Below are 17,217 nucleotides of genomic sequence, written 5' to 3'. Positions count from 1 at the left end.
CACCTTACTTTAAAAAAAAAACGGACAGTAAGATTTAACCCCTGTGAAAGTTCCAGTAATTTTACTGAGATATCTGATGTTATCCAAGTACATTATACCGAGATATCTGATAGAGGAGGGGCTGGCTTATACTTGGCAGTTGTTAAGTTTTAATTGAATGTTTACCAAGTCTTTAGGGAAAGCCTATTCTAATTTCATCTGGTTTGTGGGTACACATTAGAGGTATTTGTCTTAAGCCTGTACCAACTTTGACAATAGCAATTAGATCAGAAAATCCTTCTTGAAGGACACTCCTTATCAGTATTATTTTGGAGCTAATACGAACTGATTTTCTTGTTAAGTCTTTTACTCACAGAAAATATTTAATCCATTTCATTATTTCTTGAGAACCAAGCTCGGGTTAACCATTTCCCTTAACTCTTGTCTATTACATATGAAGGTCATAGATCATTTAAAAAAAGTCTATCTCATCTGTGCGTTTTTCTTTACTAAGCTGCTGTACATTTAACAAGGATTTTTAGCTGTCTGTTTTGGCTCAGAAGTATTTAAGCCTTAGTTTCAGCTGATTTAGAATGATTAGCAGAATAAATGTATCATCTGGGGCTGTCTTCTGGCTTTACTATAGGCATGTGTTTAGATTTATGAATGGTCTATATAAAAACTATGCTCAATCTGAAGAGTAAAATTTGGCTCATGACATTTGGTTCATTTTCTCTGTTCTGTTTCAAGGAGGTAGTGAGTTTTGGTAAAACTTCCTTTATGAAGTGAAATAACATTTTCTGGCTCTTGTTAAATATATTCTGGCCTTACCCTTTAACAAAATGCTACTTAGTTCTTTGGGGATGCATCACAGAAAAGGAAATGAGAAAGCTATGATATAGATATTACTCATTCAGCTGGCTTCCACTATTATAAACCTTAAGGAAATGAAATCTTGATCTTTCTCCTCAATAGAGGAGTTACAAGTGTTAGCCTCCCTGAATTAGGAGCTCTAATCCAAGTACATTGTCTTTGTTTTTTGGATAATGCCGCCAACATTTCTTTTTTTTGTGGAAGCCCCGTGACCACGCCTAAGATGAGAGCCCCCTCGGCAATTCCAAACTGAGCTGAAAGTCTGTGCAGAAGTGTGAGCCATGCTTACTTTGATTGTGAGCTAATAGGTACTCGTCATTATTTTTGCATATCAAATGCCCTACATTTAAAGATTCTCTGGGAAGAAGTGTTTTCCTATCCCAAAGGTCTGAGCTCCTTGGCGCTTTCCGTGCATTCTGCAATTTCAAGATGTGCCCATTACAGGTATGGCCCGTCCAAGACACGGCGTAAACATATGCTGGATGAATGAGAGGTAGTTACTGGGTGCCTGTGAAAGTGTACTTTTGTACTATATTTATTATGCCCTAAACCCTTGAAAGAGGAGATTTTAGTCCTACAGTGGATGAATTTCAAGTGTTTTCTCTACTTTTTAGAATTAGTACGAAGTAAAAGTTTGTACACCTAGGAAAACTCTTCGTGCTGCAACCCACATTTCAATAAACCCCGTAGTAGAATATTTAAGGCATGTGGATTATCTGTTTTATCTTGAAACTAGAAAATAGGATTTAAAGTTTGACTTACCTCACAGGTGTGTGTGTGTGTGAAATAATTGCAAAAAAAAAAAGCTAGGTATCACAAAATGGACAGAAAGAACACTCTCTGTGCCATGACTGTTTATTTAAAATTATGTGTTGATTTATTTTGCAAAGAGTGACCATATATTGTCCCAAATGGGATATTTTTTAAAGTGAAAGGGGTTGCTATTTATATTTATGCCTAGAAACACCATAAACCAGGACAGTCTTGTGGAAACTAGGACATATGTTCTCTGTGATTTTGGATTTAGGATCCAAATATTCAACATCTCCATAGAATTAATCATGAACACAGGTCTCTGGAACAGATATGTCAAGTTTATACTCTATCTCCCTTTTCCTGGATCAGAAATGCATGAGTTTTGTTTCACTTTTTTGGCATCTGGATAGTTTCCATGAAAGTAGGAAAAAAAACACAGTTTGTCTCCTCTTAACATTTAGAAACAAAGCAATGGAAAGAAGTTGTCAGGTTTAAAATGGTGGAGATATACTGATAAGAAGGTAGATAAAATGTTGTCTTGTGAGCCTGTTTCTCATTCCTTATTAATGATGAGAGAACACAAAACAACCAAAAAAATTCAAATACTAGACATTATTTATTTTAAAACTATGGCATATTTTATGTTTGAAATGTGAGAGAATCAAATGATAAACTCATATTCAGAATTGCTTTTCCTTCTTCAGATGGACTTTAAAATGGTCAATAGCTGATGTTTCTCCACTGAGAACTTCATGATTTACAAGTCCTAGCCCAGCAGATGAAGGTTAATATTTTGAGACAGCCAAGACATTCAAATCCATAATTGATAGGTGGATGAACCCTCTTTTTAATTGGATCTTTAAGGGAGATGGTTTCAGTATTTGGCATTTTCTAAGAAACTTGCAGCATGTCTTTCAATTCGAAGTTGCTGTGATCATTCTCCTCTCTCATACAGCTTGGTCCTTCTGCAATTTTCAGCTGACTAATTCATAATCAAAAACAAAATGAGATAGAAATTAACTGTCTCTTGTCTCCTATACAGTTGAGTGATTTCATAAATAATTCTCTTTCTGAATATATGAGAATTATATTTCTGCCAGAATAGGAAAGCAAACTTCAATACAGATAAAGGTGAAAACAAAGGTCAAAAATGTGATGAGGGCTTCCCTGGTGGCGCAGTGGTTGAGAGTCCGCCTGCCGATGCAGGGGATGCGGGTTCGTGCCCCGGTCCGGGAGGATCCCACATGCCGCGGAGCGGCTGGGCCCGTGAGCCATGGCCGCTGAGCCTGCGCGTCTGGAGCCTGTGCTCCGCAGCGGGAGAAGCCACAGCAGTGAGAGGCCCGCGTACCGCAAAAAAAAAAAAAAAAAATGTGGTGAGTCACTCACATCACATGTACACACCAAACAACCACAACGCCTTGAATCTTCTCAATTATACAGCTCAGACATCGGTTTCTTCATCTTCCAGTTGGATGAATTTATAAACAAAAGGAGTTTGACTGACAGCATTTCAGTAGTGGCTTCCATTCTAATTGTGAAAACAGAAGATACTCAGCAATTACATATTAACAAGTCAGGGAAGATAAATGAACCTTTTCCCGATACAGAAATCTCTTGCATGCAGAAAATGTGAGGTCGGCAGAAACATGATCTTCGCCAGCCTGCACGTTGCAGTTAAAAGATTTGATTGAAATTGCCAGAAAGCAGGCTGGAGAAATGGGCGTCTTCATGTTTTATACTGAAATATTTGAATCACATGTATAGAGAAATAAGGATAAACATAAAACGCTCCCCTAAAGAGGGTCTGTGGGAAGGAAAGACATAGACTTGGCCTTAGTTATAGCTTGATTAGGCTTAAGGAAAGACAGAGGGGAACCGGAATATCTGAGGACACTAATATTTTTTATTTTCTCCTCTTGGTGACTCTTTTTTAACCAAAATTCTATTAACAAGAACCTCACTCTAAAGGCATGATTGTGATAATTAATTTAGATAATGGAGATGGTGATTAGAGCTTTGAAATAAGTGTGTCTTGGGTTATCTCAATATCCATTCCATGGTTACCTGTTTAGAGTATAATTCATGTTTTGTTTGGTGGGGTTTCCATCTCAACTCAATGGCCAACTTCAATCACTATGTGCTTCATGTCTTTTTATCCTCTAGAAATATCCCTTGTGAGAATACTGACTACAGGCAAGTTATTTTAAGCCTCAGTTTCATCATCTGTAATACCAGATACTACCTATCTACCCCTTAGGTGTGCTTTGATGGATATGAGTAACCGAGGGCTTAGACAGCTGTTATCCCAGTGTCTGGCACATAGAAAATTACCCATCATGAAATGGGACAAGATCCTATTTATGTGAATCCATTAATTCCTAAATTTCCATCTCTTCATGGAAGAGATGGCTTATCATTCTCAACCAGGTCCCTTTGCAGCTATAACTCTGTTGATTTTTGAATGTTGTACAGTAGTTCTGAAATTGGCCTCACTGGTAGTTGTGAAACTAATGATCCTTACTAGTACGCATTGCAATGTATTGCAGTCTAAAGGGCATTATCATAGAAACATAAAAGGGAAAAAAATAGGAAGATGAGAAGGTGGGGAAAGAATGAAAATATTTACCAGCCACAAAATAGCTGGGATTCCTGGACCTGGTTTTAAATATGCAGGCTTTTTTTTTTTTTCTCTCTCTCCTTTGCCAATATTAAACTAAGCTTTCTCCATAAAATGGCTAATCCCAATTTCCAATTTGTTAAGATGACATTCCATTCTAGCATATCAAGTTGTTTTAAATCATCCACAACCTCCCAACACACAGACTCTGTGGGAATTATTTTGTATAAGCTGGAAAATTAGAGTCTTCCTTTGCTTTTTTGAATAATGTCAACTTAATTCAGACGCCTCTTGTCCCCAAACTAAAATTTACTTCTTGAAAGTGGAAGTGGGTTTTCCACATTCCAAGCCAGCCAGAGCTGATCCTCAGCCCTCCATCCTCTCTCCAGCTGAATCCTCAGGCACACCTCTCCTGTATTCAGGATTTAGGTTTCCAGGCAGGCAGAGTCCCTCTGCCCCATCTGGGCTGAATTAGACCTGAAAAGCCTTCCTTGATTATCCACACAGCAAAGAGGACCTTGGTAAGCCAACTGTCCTCTTTCTGGACACCACCAGTCTCGTTAAATTCTTCCATTACACCAAGTTGCTTTGCAACTAACAGAAGACTTTCCTAAATAACATCTCTTTCCCCAAGTGGTCTTTAAAAAGCCTCCATCCGGGCTTCCCTGGTGGCGCAGTGGTTGAGAGTCCGCCTGCCGATGCAGGGCACACGGGTTCGTGCCCCGGTCCGGGAAGATCCCACATGCCGCACGGAGCAGCTGGGCCCGTGAGCCATGGCCGCTGAGCCTGCGCGTCCGGAGCCTGTGCTCCGCAATGGGAGAGGCCACAACAGTGAGAGGCCCGCGTACCGCAAAAAAAAAAAAAAAAGAAAAGAAAAAAGAAGCCTCAATCCCTCAGTGACAGTGGATCCATTATTATTGGGTTTCTCAGGCTACCATACCTAAGCATCACGTGAAAACTGTGCGCTTGGCCGAGTGTGGTAGTGAATACCTATACACGCATGTCTACATACGGTAGACATGGTGACCCTGTCTACTCCGCTCACATAGTAGACTTTTCCACAGCATCAAACATTGATAAGAGGTCTCTTTCATATTTGGTGTTAGCTTTTACCCATATGAAGTAAGGTGTTCTTCCTCAGTGTTCAATCATAAAAGGTGGTGCTCAATTTGCATGGAACAGAAGGGCCAACTGGGATTCCGAATATGCAGAATAGCATTATGCATACATGATCCAATTACTGAAGCTTCTGCTTCAGTAATTCATAATTTATTGTTTATGCTTCCAACAATGTTTCGTTGATAAAAAGCCATTTATGTTTCATTTTGTCATTTAAACTGTAATTAAGGATGATGTGCAAGCTAAGAAAAATAGATAACAGATCTGTACTTTCACTTTCTGAGTTGAGTGTGACTGTATAGCTTGGTTCAGAAAACTAGATTTTCTTTGCTTAAGTAGTTTTTAGAAAACTCTTGTTATTTTGTATCGTCTCGGAATCTTTTTTGTATGTTTGTTTGCTTTTTTAAAAATCATAATACAAGAGTACCCACAGAAGCTAAGAATTTCCTTTGCAAAAACTGAAAATCCTAAAATTATTGCTCTGGTCAGACATAGCACAGCACAGTATCTATTTTTCAGTGTATGTTATAGAAGACAATTTAGTTCTGAGACTGCTGACTCCTATGGATGTAATTTAGATACACTGCATATGCTCATATGTGTGTTGTCCATATGCTATTCAAAGTTATGAGTTGATTCAGAGCTTTGCTGTCAGTTTGCTAGCAACCTTTTCTGGTTCTTACAGAGAATTCTAATTCTGAGGGTTTTTGAAAGAAAAACGAAGAGACACATGGGCACATGGTTAGTTATCTTGAAGTTATCTCAGTTATCTTAAAGATACCTTATGGCATAGAAACTTTTTTTTTTTTGAGAATTTTGCTTTCTGAGACTTTTGCTTCAAAAGAAAAATAGAACGATAAAGGAATAGATTGAACATTAGGGGAAGTAAAAAGAATTACTCAGAGAACTTTTTTTTGAATTTATCAAATCTTGTTTGGACCACTTTGTTGTTTGTGTCATTAAAGAATAATGTTATTTACTGATTTACCATCTATTTGCAAGCATGAAAATAGGTCTGGGGATTTTGTGTGTGCCAAATAAACATGACTGTCCTCTGGTAAGAACAACCAGATATTAAAATCAGATGTGGAAACAAAATGAGCTGTCAGTCTATGCAAATTTTCCTCTTCTAAAAAAGTATTAAATGTAGTTGACAATCATTTCATCTCTTTTCCGCCCAGAAGTTTGCATTTTGAATTAATCTGAGCACTTTATAGACACAACATTAGGCATATGTGGCGTTCCGTCTAGGGATGTGACCCGAATATCACACCATGTGCTTTGGATCCTTCAGTTTATTGAAGTGTATAGAGAAGGCAGAGAAATAATTTGGAAACAGTAAAGGGGACACTTGCATAGATAAACATGTAAAAAGTTGACTTGGGATGCATTAGAATGAAGGATAAAAGAGAGAGCCCTTGTGGAATACAGAATAGCACAAGCTTCCTGGTTAATAGTATTTAGTTTTGAATCCTAGCGCTTCTGAACATGAACTGTGAGAACTCTCACGAATCACTGAGTAACCTTGAGCCTTTATCTATAAACTGAAAGTAATAATTATCCCTATGTTGTTTTGTTTAAGAAAATATTAATTTAAGTAAAAACATAAAAACATGCTAAGTTTAGTGTCTGGTAAATAGAAGGCACTCAATAAATACTAGTTTCCTTCCTCTCTTTCTCTCCTTCTTCTACAAATTTGTGACCCCCTGAGCCTCTTTCATTCACCCAATGTAACAAACAAAAATATTAAAAAGGAACCTAAAATAAGGATTTGGGTGATAAGTAGTTATATGCTGTTCAACTGTCCCTTACCTGAAAGGCCAATAATTGAACCTACTGGTAAACACTGACCATGAGTAAAGCAGAGGGGAAAGGAGAAATGGGAAAGAAGAGTATTTGGGTAATTTAAGTTGTTCTTTGGATATAACCCTCATTACCATAACATAATCAATGGATAAAAATAAAGAGTACCTAAAAATTGTAGGTTTCCACAGGACTTGATCCAATTGCATATAGCTCTCTATATATTGGCAAATGGGATATTTAAGAGTTGATAGAATGATATAATTTTTGAGCTAGTAGCGCCTTAGTAAATAGGCAGATTATGAAGATATTAGATACTAGATACAGAGACTTCAAATGTATGTTTTAAAAATCAATAGCAATGTGCTTTAAAAAGGCAACGACGAGAGACATCTATCACCCCAACTTTATTTTCCATCACTCTCTCCCTTTTACCTTGTTCCTGTCTTATACATCCTTTAGGTTGAAAACGCAAAACCAATTATGTTTTTTATATCCCTTCCTTTTGTCTGGAATATACATCCTCTGCTCCCTCTATTTTCCATCTAGCTAATTTCTAGTCATTCATAACAACCCAGGTTCCCCTCATCTGTGAGCAGAGCAATGGAGTGCTTAACGGTTTCTGTGAAGTTTGATTTGCTTTTCTCTTGCAGGACTGTGATAACTGCTAAGGTAGACACGAGTATCTGTCTTGAGTCAAGGAGTATCTCCTCCACTGTCCTCTGAGGTTATTGATAACACACCATATCTTTATTCACTCATATATTCATTCAATACCTATTTATTTAGTGCTTACCACGTGCAAGGCACTACTTTGGAAATTCAAAATAAAACAGTGAATCCAATATACACTGTTTTTGTCCTCCTGTACAGAGTATTTTTGTTCTCCTTAGGACTCAGTCTTATACTAATTTGAATTCTCAGAGAGAACAGCTATAATTTAACATGGCTTTTTGTCATACAGTGGAGAAATTCACAGGCTAGCCTGCAAAATACTATGATATGAGGAGGAATGATCACACATTCTAGTTTCCATACTGTCATAAACAATGTTCCCTTTTAAATCTTACCCAACTTGTGAAACTGGTTCTATATAAAGAGCTAGGTTCTCCTAGATTCCATCTCTCCCATCTTTACAAAGCAGTTGGCTGATTGGGGTGGTGACACACATCTGTACTCATGAACACATGGTTCTCCTGTGAGTTTCAGATGGTGTCCTCGTGATTCCTGAGCTTAGACAAACTATGCTGAACTGTACTCTTTAATGCTTTTCTGCTTGCAGAGTCAAATAATTTTGGTGAGCTCTTTCCAAATTCACAGTGATCCACAGTCATCACTGCAATTTGTGCTGTAGCACTGTGAGCTGGGGCTGATGATTCTATTTTTGCAGGTTTATTAGAATCCATTCTAGTTTGGGTCCAAGTCTCCCTGTAAAGAGTTCATGCCTTTTCCAGTTGCTATGCACAGCTGGTTTAGAGACCTGTCAGTTAACATGTTTTAGCTAACTTTCAATGTAGTATAATGTTTATTGAGGGCCCCTGGCAACTAGAGGATGGTATTGTACTGATTTCAGGACATCATGTTGGATTCATTTTCTATCTGTTGCCTGTTCTGTTCCCTAAGCTGCCACCAGAATGAATGTGCTGATGCACTTCGTAAAGGAAGATAGTAATTGTTGTGCTTGGACCTCTTTGGTTTACTCATTGCCTTTGCTTTCATCCTAGTAGATTGCCTACTAGAATTTCCTCTCTCTATCGCTTGAGTATATTATTCTCGGACTTTTGAAGGCTGTTTATCTTAAAGCAGTCTGAAAAAAGGGTGATACGGTACCTGGTGTGCTGAACACAGTCATCCTTCTCTGAGTTTCCTGCTTTCATTTGGCCAGACAGGCATTGCTAGTTTCATCAAGGTCACACTGTGATATACTTCTCCCTGGACTTCAGTTTCCTCTCACACAAAATGAATAGGTTAGGGCTGGGAGCTAAGGATTCATCTATTCTAACATACTGAGCGTGCAAACCCATGGTATTAGGAGAAATAGTACAAACTTTGAAATCAGACAAATCCCACATCCACCAATTAACGAAGATGTGACTTTGGACAAGGCTTTTAACTTTCTGTAACAGACCGTGTTTAACTACGTCAAAACAAAATTGCTGGGATGAGCAAATGAAAGAATGTAGGATAAATGCCAAGGGCAGTACCTGAACTTAGATACTCTATGTATTTTGTCTTTATCAACCTTCAAAAGAAATAATGCCAATGGAAGTGATCTTTACATTAGAAATTATTGTACCAAATCTCATCCACATTAAAATACTGGATAGTATTATTAAAAGATATGCTTCTACAATATTATAGGTTGTATATAACTCATTGAGCAGGTTTCTGGACATGTTATAGAATTAAATTATTCCCCTACATCAAAATAACTCAATAATGTATGATACATGGTTCCAATAGTTCAGAATTGGTAAGTCTTGCTTATCTTCTAAGGCTGGAGACAAGGAAAGTTAAGAGTTTTATGAAGGTATTTAATTACTGGATTCAGTTTTGATTTACAGAAAAATCTCTCAAAAAGGTAGAGTTTGAACTAACTTTTGCAGAGATAAGACACAGTTTTGGGTAGAGGTGCCTGTCGAAGTTAAGGAAGAATGATCAGATATATGAATAGTTTACTTAAAGGAGAAATAGGGAATTACCAAAAACGTTTTTAAAAGAAAAATGCAGTGAGACATGGAGATTCGTAAACTCTATGATCATAAGAGTTTGCTTGATTCCCAAAAATAAATTAGTGAAGTAGTACTTCATATTTTGAGTATATCTGCATCTATTCTTGATGCTTTTCATAGGATAAACAGTGTGTCTCACACTTTGAAGAGGTTTTTCCACACACACTCATGCATGCACACAAAGGTTACTAATGGCCCTAGGAAGTGAATCGATGTAAACATCATGATCTACACATTATGTACATCAGTAATAGATGGAGATAAGCCAATCATAGTGGCCTGAAACCATATCAGGCCAACACACTATCTTTGCCTTTTTCTGATTGAAAGCCTCAACTCTAACCTGATGCCTTAAAACTTTAATGTCACCAAATATAATATATTGTTAATGAGATGTATCATTAACGTTATATCCAGCTACGAAAAATAATGTTCCACTAAAAAGCTGACAGTTAAATACAATGTGCCCTCAACTATAATACACACCCATATTTCACAGATATTGCAATCAATACGGTATTCTGATTAATAAACCTGAAGAAAAGCACATTAGCTTCTAAAAAGAACTGGAGGAAAAGAATAAGAACCTAAGTACAAAAATAATGCTGGGTATAAAGAGTATAAGCAACGTTTATAAGTAAAAGCTATAAAGAAGCACATTTCCAAAGGCAGTCATCGTTTTTATTATATTACTCACTTGCTTAATCCCTTAATACAATGTCTTTCAAAATAAGCAAAGCACCATTAACAAGGAATTACTTATTTCTCTCAAAGCACAATTTCCAATGTTGGAATTGTAAAATGAGAATTTAAAATCCAAATCTTGGCTGTGCAAGATTCTCCTGGAGATACGTTACTGGAGTATGTGCTGGGTCTTGTTTGTAAGTATAGAACATGGAGTTTTAGCATCATAAAGTTTCTCTCATCAGGGCCTTTCCTCCTCAGAAGGGTGATGAGAATGAGCAGGTGGTAGAGAACAGGAGAGTAGTGGGGTTTTTAGTACCATAATTCAGGTGGACCAAGTAGCAAAGCTGGTGGGACCTTACAAGAGGAAAGAAGGAAGCAGGTAAGAATGGAACTTAAGGGGTTAAACTAGCTATATAAAACCTTCCTGAAATGTATCCTAGGTCTCAAGCTGATCCCAAAAAGGGATAAGAAGGGTCAAATTAGTGAGGATGATATGGCAGCAGGAATTTCCAAAACGTAAAAAAACTTCTCACTAGTAGGGATGTAGATGTTCCCACCTGTGACTCTCCTTCTTAAGAGTAGCACCCAGCCAAGGTGCTTCTTCCATGGGTACCTATGGCTCCATAGGAGGGCAAAGATGAAAAGAACAAAATAAGATGTCAGGAAAGTCATCAGTCAGTTTTGTTAGGAGATTCGGGGAAACTTAGGAAACCAAGGCCAAAACCAGACTGTGGAGATGAAGCAGGTAGAGTCCATAACTTACTAGTCAATTCCCTGGGTCCCTGCGAGCTCCACTTTTTTAAGTCCATTGGATGTTGGGCTTATAGAAGCAAGACCATTCACATTACAATGTGAGGGTCTTGATATACGGCATGCATTAGTTTGTTTTCTTAGAGGGCTTAGAAGGGAAAAAGTTATGATGCAGAGAAAATTGGAAGAAAGAGGGGAAGCATGGGCTGCTCCAGCTGGGATTCTATTATCCTTGATCCAACAAATTTGTGACTTCCTTGGGCTTCTAATAAATAAAATACTCTCAGAAGCAACAATGATGAAAGTGAGCAATGACAGAGACAGTCACACAAGGTAGGGAAGCCATCTCCCAGACTGGGTTCTGACTATGGGCTGCATCGCTTGTTAGCTGAACTTTGATAAGTATTGCATTTCTCAGCCCGAGTCTCCTCTTAAGATGGATACATCCAGGCATTACTTACAGTGTTACAAGGAGTTTAAAAAACAAACTATGTGACCTTAGAGTATATTGCATGGGCTCAAAGGGAAGAGCAACAGATGGTGGCTGCATTTAAAAAATGTAAGAAACTGTTGAATGAATGCATGCATTTAATGTAGCTTCACACAGAAGAGCTTGTGAAGAGCTTACACCACTTCTCTTAAAAAGAAAAAAGAAAAACTAGATGGAGAGAGTGCATATGCTTATTAAAAACTTATTTGCTTACAGGTGACAGAAGAACCCACTCAAATTACCTAAACTATAAATGTAAACTGGCCCAAATAACAAAAAGTCCAGAGTTTAATTGGCTTTTATCATGACCAGATCCAGGTGCCCCAAAGATGTTATAGGTCCCTGTCTTTCCCTAGCACTATTCCTCTGCTTTCTTTCTCTGTGCTATATTGCCTTCCCTGTACATTCTCTCCAAAGAGTGGGAAAGAAAGCTTGCAGACAAGGTAGACCTATACAGATCTCACAGCTTGGTGTTTATAAATGAGAGATCTTCTCTATGTCTGGTTTCATATCAATTCCTGGTTTAAAACAATGGGGTCCCTGTTTGACCTAGGAGATGAGCATGTGACTCAAAAGCCATTCTCTGTATTTACGGAGATGAAATGTTCTAAGGGCTACAGTTGTATGAGTTGCTCCCTGTGCAAGGCACTCAGCCCTGGGAGGAATGACAACTGAAAACCAGCACACACTCCCCTTGAGAAGCTATGATCCCAGCACAGTCTCCTTTGTCTCATTTTTAGAAAGGCACCATCTCATCACCAAGCCCTTGAACTCTGTGAGGCTGTAACTTCAAAAAGATGAATACATATTTTAATTCACACAAATGCAACCTTAGGCTAGTAGCAGCCCTGAGATCCCTGTTGGTTCAGCCTGGGTAAGTCCCCACCTTCCACTGGGGACAAGCCACTTGATTGACAGCTCCATCACAATCAGAAAATGTGAAGGAAGGTCCGTTTTAAAAGGAAGGTAAGTTGGAAAAATAAATAGTACAGATAGGATGAGAAGATAAGTCACAGATAGGCCAGCAGTATCAGTGCTATGAGTGACCTCAGCAGTGGGATTCCTTCCCTCCCCTTGGGAAGCTTCTCTGTAAAGAATGACTCTCCCTGTTCAGAAAGTTATGAATTGCAGTTGTCTATTATGTGACTTACATTGCATTACATTGCAATATGTCATTGTGAGATGTGACATAATATAATGTAAGTGACACGCAGCTAAAATTTTATAGCAAGAAAACTTTTTTTTATATCCAGGATCTCGGATCAAATTTGATATCAGCTATCAATCCATTTTTTTCTGCAGATAGATCAAAAATTTGATGTTCATGAAAAGCAGGTCATTTTGAAACATCCACAAACACTTCAGTGCCTGCACACCTCAGTTACTATAACTCAGTTAAAAACCAAACACTCTAAAAGCTGCATTAGTCTTGACTCAAGTTCTGTTTTTGCTTTCTATGATAAGTGCAATATTGTTTATCGTTTTGGATTGTAAATTTAGTTTTCTTTTGGATACTGCTAAAAAGTGATGATCAAATAAATTATTTTAGTGCCTACATCAAATGAGTAGTTCACAACTGAATGTGGTTTTGTAGTCTACGAGATATTTGGCAATGTCTGGATATGTCACAGCTGAGACAGGGGTGGGATGTTACTAGCATCTAGTGGGAAAAGGTCAGAGATGCTGCTAAACGTTCTATGATGCTCAGGACAGCGTCCGCAAGTTCATTCTGTCTAATGTCTTAGCAATGCCTCTAATCCCAGAGGTCACTATTTAAGTGAACTGGCCTAAACACGGCCATGACCTGGTCCAAAGGTGTCCCAAGTAAAATTCTGATGAATCTAGAATTGGTTTCATCCATCATCCCATCCTCAATACAGGCCATGGTAATACATTATTTAAATATCCAGCTAACTCTTTTGGGCTTAAGGGACACTAAACAGAATCTTTGTGCACACCAAAGATTATTGGGAAGTTCACCTACTAACAGCCTCACAGCACGTCCTACAAGGAAAAAAAGGCAGTATTTCTGAGCGTTCTACCTCTACCATAGCTCTATCTTTGAAGGCCTTTGGAAGATGGCTTCCCCTCTCAGGGCCCAGTGGTCTCATCTATACTATGGGAAACTGCATAAAGCAGAATTACTTGGCTTTGCTTGTTTGATTGTTTTTTTAATAGAGGAATCCTTATATTAAGCTATTCTTCTCAAGGTACTGTAATTATATAGAACACATAGATGTGAAGTTTCTATGACTGAAACAGGTGAAAGACAGGACCAGACACCCTGTCCATTCCATCGCCCCATCACTCCCAACATGACAGAACCCAAGAGATAACTTGAAAACCAGTGATGCAAAAGGCTCCTTCCAGGGATGGATACATTTGATGTTGTGACTCATGCCAGGGAAAGACATTGGAAAGTCAATATTGCTCTTGGAAGAAGTCACTAAGGAGTGTGGACAGCTTCTTTGATGTTTCCCTTTGCTTCCAGAAAGGCACGTCTGAGAACAAAGTTGAAAATAATCCATTGTCGGTGTTTATATGTACCTGACAAAGAACACTCACTATCTAGGATTTCCATCTGCCAAGATACAGAGTAGTACTGGTAAAAAGAAAGTAGGTTTTAGATTATAATAGATCCAAACAGAAATCCTTGGTCTGCCATTTACTAACTCTGTGTGTTTGGGTTCATTATTTAAGGTCTGCATGCTTCTGTTGCTTTCTTTGTGAGGTTGGGTTAATAATGCCTATCATAGAAGTGATTTTAAGGATTAAATGTGATAATGATGTAAAGCATTTACCACAGAGTGTGATGCATAATAATAGCTATCATTTATAGACTGCTTAGCACTATAATTGTAAGAATTAGAGATAATGTATGTAAAGTGCCTGGCATGTAGAAGATGCCCCGCATATAGTAGTAGCTACTGTTATTATTCAGCTAGAACACGCAACCAGAAAGAGTTCCAGAAACATTTCTAAGTTGAATGCCTCCTCATAAGGTGACCCTGTGATGGCATAAAGCAGCAACCCTTTAATTTAATCCCAGTTTTGTGCATTAGCAAGTTGTGCTGCTGCGCTTATAGCTTTGTATCTCTTCTGGCCTGAGCTGGCCTCAGCTATTCTCACCGTGGTTCACTCGCCTGCCTGGGGCTTTGGCTAGGACATCTGGAACCTCATTCCATGTGGTTTCTCCTCTTCTAGGTTAACCTGGACTCAGGTGGTAGACACTTTCCCAGATGGGGAGCAGATTCTTAAGGTTCACTTGATTCCCGGGCTTGGGGACTTATATACCCTGTCACTTTCAGCACATTCTTTTGGTCAAAGCCAGTCACAAGGGCAGCCCACATTAGGGGAGAGGGAAAAGAGTTGCCACTCTCTGATAGAAAAAGCAGTAGACATCCTGCGGCCATTTTCTGTTGTCTACTACTGTCTGCCTTCTGTCCAAAAATCCTTTATATTCTTCTCATATTCGATATGTGCTCTCTCCTATCCCAGGACTCCCAAAAACCTCTTACAATTATAGAATCAGCTAATCACGCTCTGTAACAGGTCTGAATTCAAATGAAATTCTTGTTTCAGCTTCTCTCAATCAGGAGACTATGAACTGAAAAGACACATTATCTGTACCCCCATATACCTAACATATCTGGTTAAATTTGAAAAGGATAACTGGACTGGAGATACTATTTAGATAGGGGAGGAATGTGAGATAGATAGAAGACACTGGTCCATAGCTACTCTAAAATCCACCTGGTTACCTGTTGCCAGATCCTCTTACTCCAAAGGTGGGAAATGAGCCAGGTTCTACTCTAGGTACATGATGCCTTGTTCATGGTTCACCACTGCTCCTGACTCTGCCTCTGGGTTCTTGGATCATCCCTTGATAAATCCTTTGTTTTCTACAAGAAGTATTGCATATTTTCAGCTCAGTATCTTTCTCATCTGCTGGGTGTCTGAGACTTCTTTTTTAATTACAACTGTTAAGTCAATTTTATCCATGTTGATGATGCTTTCAACTATAAAATGGTTTTTTAAAATTTTTTATTGAAATATATGTTGATTTACAATGTTGTGTTAGTTTCAGGTGTAAAGTGACTCAGTTGTATATATATAACTGAATATATATAAAATATATATATATATATGTTTTACATTCTCTTCCATTATAGGTTATTATAAGATATTGAGTATAGTTTCCTGTGCTATATAGTAGGTCCTTGTTAGTTATCTATTAATAGTAGTGTGTATATTTTAATGCCAAACTCCTAATTTATCATAAAGTTATCTTTTAATACTTTGTAGGTTTCCTATGAGTCCAGTCCATGTCTCCAAAAGCCATATCTATTATTCTTTTTGAGAAATGTCTATTTTTTTCCAGTATATCAGTCTACTTTAAGACACTGCCCTAAAGATTTTCTTAAATTCTAGTCAGGTTGGTCTGTGAGGTACCATCTTAAATCTTTTAGATGTCTTAACAAAGGGCAGTCTCACCCTCTATTTGATCTTTACCCCATGAGAGGGGTTGGCAAACTTTTTCTATAAAGGGATAGAAAAGGCTTTGTGGGTCTTATGCCCTCTGTCACATCTACTTGATTCTGTCTTTCTAGCGAGAAACCAGCAAATAAACAATACATGAACTATAGGCATGTCTGTGTTCCAATAAATCTATTTAGAAAAACAGGTGGCAGGCTGGATTTGGTCCATCATCATAGTTTGCTGACTTCTACTCTAGGTCACTTTATACTCTGAAACTCTTCTACTGTTTGAGAGACATTAATTAAGAAACAGTTTTATTGTGCAACCCAGTAAGCCTTCTATTCCGAAACTGCGTTAAATAATGCTTACAGAATGAACATTTTTTGTTATTATTGTTTTGTTTTAGCTCATATTTCTTTTCCTGTACTGTATCATATTTCACTAAAAGAAGCCAATTGACACTTCTAACATTTTGTCTGGAAGATTTCTTAACCAAAGTCTACAAATTAATTAGGGGTTTTTTTAAAAAAAACTTTTCTGTCACTATCGATATTTTATAAACTTTTGTCTACTATACAACTTGATTGACCACAGTATGACTGGTTGACTACCAGTTTGCTATAGCATTTTCCTCATGACTTTAACAGATTCCACTAAGAATCTAATAGTTTTCTTGCTGTGTTTTTCAGCATTTCCTAAAATTCTCCTGACTTCTTTTTCAGCCTCTGCACCTATCTGGTCCCAAAGCCAATGCTATGTGTTTTAGATTTTTGTTACCATAACTCCTTTTGAAAGTACCTATTTCTTTATCAGTTGGCTTTTTCTTTTTTCTTTTTGGCTTTGTTGCGGTGTGCGGGCTTCTAATTGGGTGGCTTCTCTTGTTGCAGAGCATGGGCTCTAGGCACGTGGGCTTCAGTAGTTGTGGCTCGCAG

The 17,217-nt window shown here is 38.0% G+C and overlaps 1 protein-coding gene across 2 annotated transcripts in view; it reads left to right on the top strand.

The window, feature by feature from the left end:
- CDH8 (cadherin 8) overlaps positions 1-17,217 on the top strand; it is a 363,158-nt gene that overhangs the window by 307,678 nt on the left and 38,263 nt on the right. The window lies entirely within an intron of this gene.

This window comes from Lagenorhynchus albirostris, chromosome 19 (genome assembly GCF_949774975.1).
Source record: "Lagenorhynchus albirostris chromosome 19, mLagAlb1.1, whole genome shotgun sequence".
NCBI classification, from domain to species: domain Eukaryota; kingdom Metazoa; phylum Chordata; class Mammalia; order Artiodactyla; family Delphinidae; genus Lagenorhynchus; species Lagenorhynchus albirostris.
This window is presented reverse-complemented; position numbering and strand designations above follow the sequence as displayed.